This window comes from Poecilia reticulata, unplaced genomic scaffold (genome assembly GCF_904066995.2).
Source record: "Poecilia reticulata unplaced genomic scaffold, P_reticulata-male-v2 Scaffold_81, whole genome shotgun sequence".
Taxonomy (NCBI): Eukaryota; Metazoa; Chordata; class Actinopteri; order Cyprinodontiformes; family Poeciliidae; genus Poecilia; species Poecilia reticulata.
This window is the reverse complement of record NW_027675179.1, coordinates 35285-45504: the sequence shown is the minus strand read 5'-3', so window position 1 is coordinate 45504 and position 10220 is coordinate 35285. Positions and strand designations below refer to the sequence as shown.

General features: G+C 35.5%; 1 long non-coding RNA gene across 1 annotated transcript; it reads right to left on the bottom strand.

The window, feature by feature from the left end:
- Positions 1-1565: 1565 nt before the first annotated feature.
- Positions 1566-3067, bottom strand: LOC145550547 (uncharacterized). Its single transcript, XR_014086432.1, has 3 exons — positions 2991-3067; positions 1848-1914; positions 1566-1700 (listed from the first exon to the last, which is right to left on the bottom strand). It is a non-coding gene; the product is annotated as an uncharacterized LOC145550547 (long non-coding RNA).
- Positions 3068-10220: the final 7153 nt, after the last annotated feature.

Sequence of the window (10220 nt, the reverse complement as noted above, 5' to 3'; positions counted from 1 at the left end):
GCAATCAGGTATCAGCACGTTTAATCAATAATAACTCGCTGAATAGTAATCCCGTTTTCATATATTTAAATTTTAGGGATGCAGCCATTAAACTGGAATGTTTATGGACAATATGGTCCAGCATATTTGAATAATCTTGGTGGGATACAATATTTGAATGTATGACATGTTGAGGAAGATACAATGAAAGATGCATTTCATTCTCTCTCTCTCACACACACGCACACACACACACACACACACAAATATCCTTTTTTATAGACTTCGTGGTGTCAAAAAGTGGGGTCCGAGAGTTGCGGGGCCCACCCTTTCTAGAAGTCCTAGATCTATGAATAAAATCAGACAAGTCCCAAAAAAATTTTTGATACTAAAAATCACCTTCAATAAACACAATTTGAAACTTTATTTTACAAGTCAGTTTTTTGGTCACTTGTGGGGCCCGTTTCTAACATATATGCTTTGTGGGGTCCACCTTAGGGCAGTGGTGCAGTTGGTAGAGCTGTTGCCTTGCAGCAAGAAGTTTTCTGGGTTTGATTCCTGGACCCAGTCTTTCTGTGTGGAATTTGCATGTTCTCCCTGTGCATGCACGGGTTTTCTCCAGGTACTCCAGCTTCCTCCCACAGTCCTAAAACAAGACTGTCAGGTTAATTGGTTTCCCCAAATTGCCCCTAGCTGTGTGTGTGCATGGTTGTTTGTCCGGTGTGTCACTGTGTGCCTCTCGCCCGGAACGTTAGCTGGAGATGGGCACCAGCAACCCTCCCGACCCCACTAAGGGACAAAGGTGTAAGAAAATGGATGGATGGATGGGTTCCACCTTACACACATTTCTAACATTCATGCTTTGCAGGGTCCACCTTACACACATTTCTAACATTTAGGCTTTGTGGGGTCCATGTTACACACATTTCTAACTTTTATGCTTTGCGGGGTCCACCTTACACACATTTCTAATATTTAAGCTTTGCAGGGCTCACCTTTGAACACAAGTTTTTTAGTCTGTTATGAGGCTTGCTTTTAATATTCAAACCTTAAGAGGCCCAGCTTTACACACATACTTTTTTGGACACTTATGGGGCTTGGTTTTAACATTTAACTCTTGTTGGGTATGTCTGCAAGATTTCCCATCCTTATCTTTCAGCAGAGCTCTTTATCTTTAAATTTGGATTTATCAAATGTATCCCCTACCCTAATCAAACCCAAACATGCATTTGTCTGGACCAATAATTTAATGAAAATAAAAACTCAAATTTTGTCAGTGTTACCAATACTTTCATCTAAGTGAAGAAACTAGCTATACATTTAAAATATACATTTTCAGTAGGTCTGTCTTAATTCACATTCTGGCCCATTTTCCCTGGCAACAGTCTTCATATGCTTCCATTTTTCCAGTCATACTTATTTGAATATTTCAGTATAAAATTTCAATTCTCCATTTTGGCTAAGTATAAAGTACATAGGGAATCATTTCCTGGGAGTCATTAACTTATGGAGTCAAAATTTTAAATTGGCACATTACAAATGTAGCCAATGAAAAAGGAACTTTAATTTGAGCAGCACATATTTTATTTCAGCATTTTAACACAGAATGTACCATTTAAACATCTGTCCATTTTTCTTCCTCATTTATCAATGAACTGAAATATTCTTTGCATATGTGGGAGTAGAAGAGATCACTTCGATGACTGCTGGCATCAGTCCATCTGAAATTATGATTTTAAAGTACAGAAAAGAACAGATTAAAGTCATCTTCTCATATTTAATTAACTTAAACATGGTGATATTTAAAAATACATAAATAATAATCAATATAAAAAAGAATACTGATCAATACAGTTTTACAAGCTCACCTTATTTTGGCCAAGCTGTCCAGACTTTGAATAGCCATGGAGGCACAAGAGAAGCTTCTCGCATCTGCTATTTTTTGGAAAAGAAAGAAATGTTTAAAGTTGCAAGAACCTACAGTGAAATTACCTTAACATTTTATATACAGCTGTCACGTTGTGAAATGCATTTCATTATGTACACCTGTTCAACTGCTCATTAGTGCAAATGTTGAATCAGCCAATCAGATGGCAACAACTCAATACCTTTAGCATCAAAATGGGGAAGAAAGGTGAATTAAGGGACTTTGAACAAGGCATGGTTGCCACGGGTGGTCTGAGTATTTCAGAAACTGCTGATCTACAGGGATTTTCACGCACAGACACTCATGTCAGCTAAGAACAGGAAACTGAGGCTACAATTCACACAGGCTCACCAAAATTGGACATAGAAGATTGGAAAAACGTTGCCTGATTTGATGAGTCTGAATTCCTGCTACAACACTCGGATAGTAGAGTCAGAATTTGGCATCAACAACATGAAAGTGTGGATCCATCCTGCCTGTGTCCAGCCCCAGCTCCAGATGAGTTAAACAGGGGGTAATCGACTTATTTTGGGGGGGCAAAATTAATTGTGCCAACAAAAACAAAATTGTAGTAATTCTATTACTCAAGTAAAAGGTACAGTGATGTGAAACTACTCTAATAAGTACTTTTTCCCAAAAAAAGGTTACTCAAGAGAATGTAACAAGAACTACCCACTTTTGAATATAGATAACATCAGTAGCCTATACTACTTGTTAACAAGCTTATTGTCATTAGCTAGTCGTCTTTAAGCCAGTGGCGGAGATAGACTTTTAAAGTTGGGGCCGGGGGGTGTCTAATGGCCTCCACAGTCTCCAGATCTCAATCCAATAGAACATCTTAGTGGAATGGGAGAGTCGCATCATAGATGTGCAGCTGAAAAATCTGCAGCATCGCCATGATGCTATCATGTCAACAGGGACCAGACTTTCTGGGATATGTTTCCAGTACCTTGTTGAATCAATACCACCAAGGATTAAGGCAGTTTTGAAGGCAAAAGGGGGTCCAATCCGGTACTCGCCAGATGTACCTAATAAAATGACCAGTGGTTCTCTAACTCACAGAAAAGTTGCCTTTTTTGCTTACCTGTTTTTTTTAAGTGAACATGTTACTGTCTTGTGAGGATAATATGGTGTCATCATCAGCCCCTCAGGCATATCATCTACGTACATGAAAGAATTTTTTTTCAAAAGTCAGAATTAAATTACTATAAAAAGAAGAAAATGGCAAAATTAACTACTGCTGAAATCCATATTTTACATCATCCTAGTTGACTGAAATCAGGAGTAATATAGATCGGCAAAGAATATTAGTGCTCTTCAGAATGTATATTGAAAATAGACCTGTGTGAATAAGCCACTTGACACAGAGCTGAACATTATCCTGTAATTAAGAATGTCAGCTGACATGTTTACAAAGAAATTGTATTTTCCAATAAATGTTTTTAGTAACATTTTATTTTATGTAACGCAAACAAACACTTAGCAGCCAAATAGTAGACTACATATTTGTGGACTATTAATTATTAATTAGTTATTGAATTAATTACTTATTGTGGTTCTAACAACAAGAGGCCACAAATTAAGAGTTTTATCAAAGCACACCACTACTTTAACTTAAAGTAAAAGTTAATTCAATTTAACAACTGATTTTAATATGCTCCTCTTAATGTATGGCTTACAAATAAGTAATTAAAGCAGTGAAGTATTTCAGTTCCATTGGTAATACAGCAATACACCAGTGATAGTGACAAAACAACAGCTTCCAAATATGCTTGAGAATATGTTTCCCATACCAGAAGTAAGGTTTTGCTAATAATTATTTGTAGTTTGGTTTTAATAATTCACACAGTTTGGAAAATATAAAGTCTGAAACTGAGTTGGATTTCAACTTTATGAAAATGACTGGTTAATTTAAAATAACAGCTAAAGTATCATTATTTACTCCAGATGCGGGTGAGACCTCTCCAGAAGGTAGACAAGAACTAAAACTTTCAGTGCTTGCAACATAAGCAATGGGATCAAATCTACCATTGATAGCCTCAAAGTGTAAAGTTTATACAACAAAAAGAACAAGTTTTGTAACAAGTGCCAAATTTCCCAATCACTAATTAATAGCAGCTAGTTGATGAAATTGTCTAAAAAAGTGTTAAAATGTTACCATGTTTGCTGCTTGGGAGTAGCTCTTCTTTTAGCAACTGTCATTTCTGTCATCATGAGTTGCCTTTCTAGGTTAGACAAGGGAAACAAATTTCTCTGAACCTCATATATTGAAATTTGAAATCAAAAAATGTGTCAAGGTATTTCTCAGATTTCCTCAGATTTCCTCAGATTCAGAATACTTTAATTTATTCTCCATTAACCAGAGTAAGACTGCAATATTCTGACATGTTAAATTGCTTTTAAGTAAACGATGGATGACTTATATAAATCTGTCTGAATATGTTCTGATTAAAATATGCTGATCACCAAGATACTGCCATTCTACAGTGACCCAGGTTATCAATGACTAGCTTTAATATTGTTCAGCAGGTGGCTGAAAATTGGGCCACTTTCGGTCGATAACTAGTGAAAAGAGGGAAGGAATTCTAGGAGCCAGCTAGATGAAAAAAGTAGGGATGTAGAGGGTAGAGTAGAGTCAATGGTGAATGGCCTCCTGAGTATGAGGCAAAAACTGTAATAGGAGCAGATTTTCATGGACATGTTGTGAAGGAAAGTAAGTTATTTTAATTGTAGGATATCAATGATTGCAATCAACACATTTTATAAAGAGGGAGAAACAAATGATCACAAACATCTAATACATTAGAATATTGGAAAATGGTTCAAAATTTTGTATCAATCGTTTCAGGAAGGTTAAAGTACTGTTACTCAGAAGTAGTAATGCGATTTGTCTAATAAACCTCAAAGATAATGTAGGTCTAAATAAGATTACATATTATTTAAAATAATACGTACAAATGTTGTACAACAGGTACAATCATAAGGAAGATATTTAAATTATTCATTCAATCAGTCAATTCACTTCATTTTGGTAATATGTCAACATTAAATTGTCAAGTTTTGTTGACAAGTCTCACTTAAATGCTTATAGCACGTTTAGACAGGACTTGGCAAAAGCTGTCACAGCCAAAAACTGATCCAACAACCACAGTGTTACTGTGCTTGCGGGGCCAGAAAACTGTCCCAAACTGAGCTTAAAACTCTAAGGAGTAATATCAGATAATCCATAAGAGAGAAGTCCAGCCAGGTTCTGTGTGAATAGAAACGGACAACCTGACATTAGGATTTAAAACAACCTTTTTTGATTGGTCTAATGTGATATTCTAATATTTCGAGAAACTAAATTTTTCCCTTTTTAACCTGTAAGACATAATTGCCTAAATTACAATAAATAAAAGGTTGAAATATTCCACACAATGTGCAGTAGTCATTTAACTTTTGAAATGACAAGCAATACATATTGCACTTTCAAGCAATATACATTTTTTTAGATGTACCTATTTAAGAGTGCTTTGTCAAAATGACTATACTCTTGTTCTGAGTAAATTTATATTGAAGCAAATGAAATAAAATAAAGGAATAATATAGATTATTTAGAAAAGGAAAAAAATGTATCAGGAAAATAATCCATTTAAAAATATGTCAACCGAACAAGACAATGTTAGATGAAGTTATAAAACATGCTGTTGCAATGAAAACCAGCCCTGTAGTGTAAACTATTTAATCAAAAGTTTACTACTTTGGTCAATTATGTTGAATCTTGAGGATTACAGAGCATCATCACTGTCTGAGTAGTCCATAAGAGAAACTTATTTGACAATTGAAAGCTTTAAGTGAGGATGAAATGATATGTGTTTTGACAGTTAATGTGGACTAATCTATGGGTCAAACATAATCCAAAATATGGCAAAACCTTGGCTCAATGCAGGAGGCCCCACAATGACATACAATGCACAAAAATCTGTTAGAGAGATGGGAAAAAAGCTCCAATGTTTACTTGTTGCAACAAAGGCAAATTAGTTGAATGCTGTTTATGGTACACACATTTAGAATCAGCAAAAGGGGCAAACATCAGTCATGGTTGTGATATTCCTTTCTTTAACATCATATTAACATATGAACAGAGATATATTCCGGCTAAATAATAGGCTCACAGTGTGTCACCTGGAATTAAAACCACAAATAACTCACCAACATATTCCTGACAACATCAATGACAAACTCAAGAACTGTAAATGTAAATAACATGAAGTAGTTCCCAAAACCAAAAGAGCCTTTCTAGCTATTAGCCTCCCAGTCAGATCTGGATGTCTAACCAGGTCTTATAACACAATATTTATGGTTGTAGTGGAGCATCCTTCAACATGATTGTTTAGCTGTTTAAGATGTGTGTAACAACAACTATAATATAATGTGCTTATATGACATCAGGTACCTGAACTATGATCTAAAAATAAGAAAACCTTTGATCCATACGGGAGGGCCCCACAAGGATGTATGTTTCAGAAATCCATGAGCATGTGTGTGTGAGAAACTGACTTTGTAGGACCCCACATGGACACATGTTTCAGAAATCTTTTCATAGGTGTGTGTGTTCCTGTGGTTTATTTGGACTCCATGAGGAGGCCCATTAAAAATGTGTGAGCAGATGGTTGGTTGAGTGCTTTTAAGGTACATTATGACTAAATAACATCTTCTCAATTAAAGATTAACTAAATGGACAAGCTTTAAACCAAGAGAACAAGATGAGCTCTCCAAAGATTATTTCTCACAATAAGGTCTAATTGAATGTTACCTGTAGGCTGGCATCCTGCTTGATGGTCTCATCAAGAAAATCTCAACACAGATTCTGGTTGAATGGACTACATCAGAAGAACATGAGAGCCGGTCACCTGGAATTTAAACAACAAACAACTCACCAACATCTTCCTGACAACATAAATGACAGATTCAAGACCTGTAAATGTAAATCACATAAAGTAGTTCCCAAAACCAAAAGAGCCTTTCTAGCTACCAGTCTCTCTGTCAGATCTGGATGTCTAACCAGGTCCTATAACACAATATTTATGGATGTAGTGGAGCATCCTTTAACATGATAGTTTAGCTGTCTAGCTGTTTAAGATGTGTGGAACAAAAACTGTAATATTATGTGCTATTATGACATCAGGTACCTGAACTATGATCTAAAAAATAAGAAAACTTGATCCATACAGGAGGGCCCCACAAGGATGTGTTTCAGAAATCCATGAGTATGTGTGTGTGAGTAACTGACTTTGTAGGACCCCACATGGACACATGTTTCAGAAATCTTTTCATAGGTGTGTGTTCCTGTGGTTTGTTTGGACTCCATTAGGAGGACCATTAAAACTGTAAGAGCAGATGGTTGGTTGAGTGCTTTTTAAGGTTCTTTCTGAATAAATAACATATTCTCAAAAGAAGATGAACTAAATAGATAAGCTTTAAACCAAGAGAACAAGATGAGCTCTCCAAAGATTATTTCTCACAATAAGGTCTAATTGAATGTTACCTGTAGGCTGGCATCCTGCTTGATTGTCTCATCATGGATGAACTCAAAGAAGCTTCCAGTTGGCTCATGTATAACAGTAGGAGCCTGACAGCCTGTCACCTGGAATTAAAACAACAAATAACTCACCAACATCTTCCTGACAATAAAAATGACAGATTCAAGACCTGTAAATCTAAATCATATGAAGTAGTTCCCAAAACCAAAAGAGCCTTTCTAGCTACTAGCCTCCCAATCAGTTCTGAATGTCTAACCAAGTCCTATAACACAATATTTATGGTTGTAGTGGAGGATGCTTCGACATGATAGTTTAGCTGTTTAAGATGTGTGGAACAAAAACTATAATATAATGAGCTTTTATGACATCAGGTACCTGAACTATGATCTAAAAATAAGGAAACCTTTGATCCATATGGGAGGGCCCCACAAGGATGTATGTTTCAGAAATCCATGAGCATGTCTGTGTGAGTAACTGACTTCATAGGACTTCACATGGACACATATTTCAGAAATCCTTTCTTAGGTGTGTGTTCCTGTGGGGTATTTTTTGGACTCCATCAGGAGAACCATTAAAAATGTGTGAGCAGATGGTTGGTTGAGTGCTTTTTAAGGTACTTTCTGACTAAATAACATCTTCTCAATTAAAGATCAACTAAATGTACAAGCTTAAACCAAGAGAACAAAATTAGCTCTTCAAAAATTATTTCTCACAATAAGGTCTATTTGAATGTTACCTGCAGGCTGGCATCCTGTTTGAGGGCCCTATCAAGGAAAGAGTCAAAGAAGCTTCTAGGTGATTCATCCAAAGTCAGCCAGACTTTCCTGTTCAGTGTTTTTCTGCTGATATAAGTTGTCCATGTATTTTAAGATGAAATCTCCTCATTCAATTGGCTGGGTAGCAACTGCTGTCTTTCTGCAAGGCAATTTATATTAACACATTGTTGGGAGAAATTAGGTTATTTTTCAATTTCAGATAAATGTGGTATTATCTTATAATATTGATACTAAACACAGCATGGATCAATCTCAGCTTCGAATCAGTCTTAAGCTCTAACATTTTAGCTGAAAAACATGATAAAACCCTACATATGTAGTACTGCTTGAATGTTTGTGAAACATCCAACCACACTCTTTTTCTGAAGAAAAATATGCGGTGAAATTCAGAATTGTAAAATTCTATTTAGTATTTAGCAAGTTATAATTGATTAAATGCGCTGATACTTTATTGCACCTGCCAAACATATAGCATAGAGTGGAATGGGCGATCTCTCCAAGATGGCGTCCTTACATCACGTCAGCTGCAATTGACAAGAGAGGTCCATGAGGTGTCTAGTCTTTATGACGGCTATATATGACAACAGTTTAATAACAGTTATGTCAATAAAAACAGCCTAAGTAAAGTTATTTCAAAAGCTTGATAACTAATAATAATAATAATAATAATAATAATAATAATAATAATAATAATAATAATATACAATAACTCGCTATAGTTTTAATTATCTACCAAGTCATTTTTTACTTTGCTTCTGTTTCAAGGTAAATATATTTTTATGTAGCTTTGGGGAATGTAAAGCCAAAATTTTTCCATATAAACTCCTCCATGTCTTGATAAAAAGCAGTTCCACATATGTTTCTTGTATCTAGTATTAATATGCTGTTACTTACTGTGTATGTTGTGTTTTGTTCTGAGTAGCATGTCCTCATTGTTCGCATGGGCCTCCTCTTAACGTGAAGCAGTTTCACCCTGGCACAGTCACATGCAGTGATGTCAGTACTGACGTCGGCTCACTTTTTTCAGCAACAAGTAATCTACCGCTCTTTTGGGTTCGTTTTTGAACGTGAAGTTAGTCATTTGGGCTTCGAAATAAGCAGAGACTCATAATAAATCCCAGAATTTGTCTGTTGTAGAGTTGTTGTTAGCAACTGCTGAAAGTAACTAAAAATTACTTTTAATGTAACTTAGTTACTTTCCAAATCAAGTAGTCAGTAATCTAACTAAGTTACTTTTCAAGGAATAGTTAGTAATCTGATTAAATTTACTTTTTCAAAGTAACTATGTCATCAATGGTCACACGTTATGAAGTGCCACAAAAATGTTGAAAACATAGAAAGTGCCATAAACACACTTTTCCAGTTTTTGCTACCTTGTGGGCCAAGTGAAAAAATGCATGAGGCATGTTAGGAGAGCATCCCAAGCTGCTTTAGAGTGGTTTCCCATGCGGGGTCCAGCATTTTGGGCCCCACAAAGTAACCGGGCCCCTCAACGTTGGTGTGCTCCCGTGCTCAGGACCTCGCATGGTAATATAAAAAAGTGCACACACACACAAGTGTATATATATATATATATATATATATATATATATATATATATATATATATATATATATATATATATATATATATATATATATATAAAGTAGACAAGTTAAAGATAGTAAACCAGTGGAAGTGGAAGGTATACAGAAAAGCAGACAAGCTAAAAGATAGTAAAACCAGTAGAAGTAGAAGGACTACATAAAAGCAGACAAGTTAAAAGATATTAAAACTAGTAAAAGATAGTAAAACCAGTAGAAGAGATACAGAAAAGTAGACAAGCAGAATGATAGTAAAACCGGTAGAATTGGAAGGCACAAAGAATAGGAGAAAATGTGTCATGGCTGAACTCCACTAGTTTGACAGAAAACAGAAATAGCTGTAGAAATTATAGTAATAGTTCCATAAAGCGGACACGCTAAATTATTTCTCTACAGTTAAATATGTATGAACAGCATCATTTTGTTTGTCAAA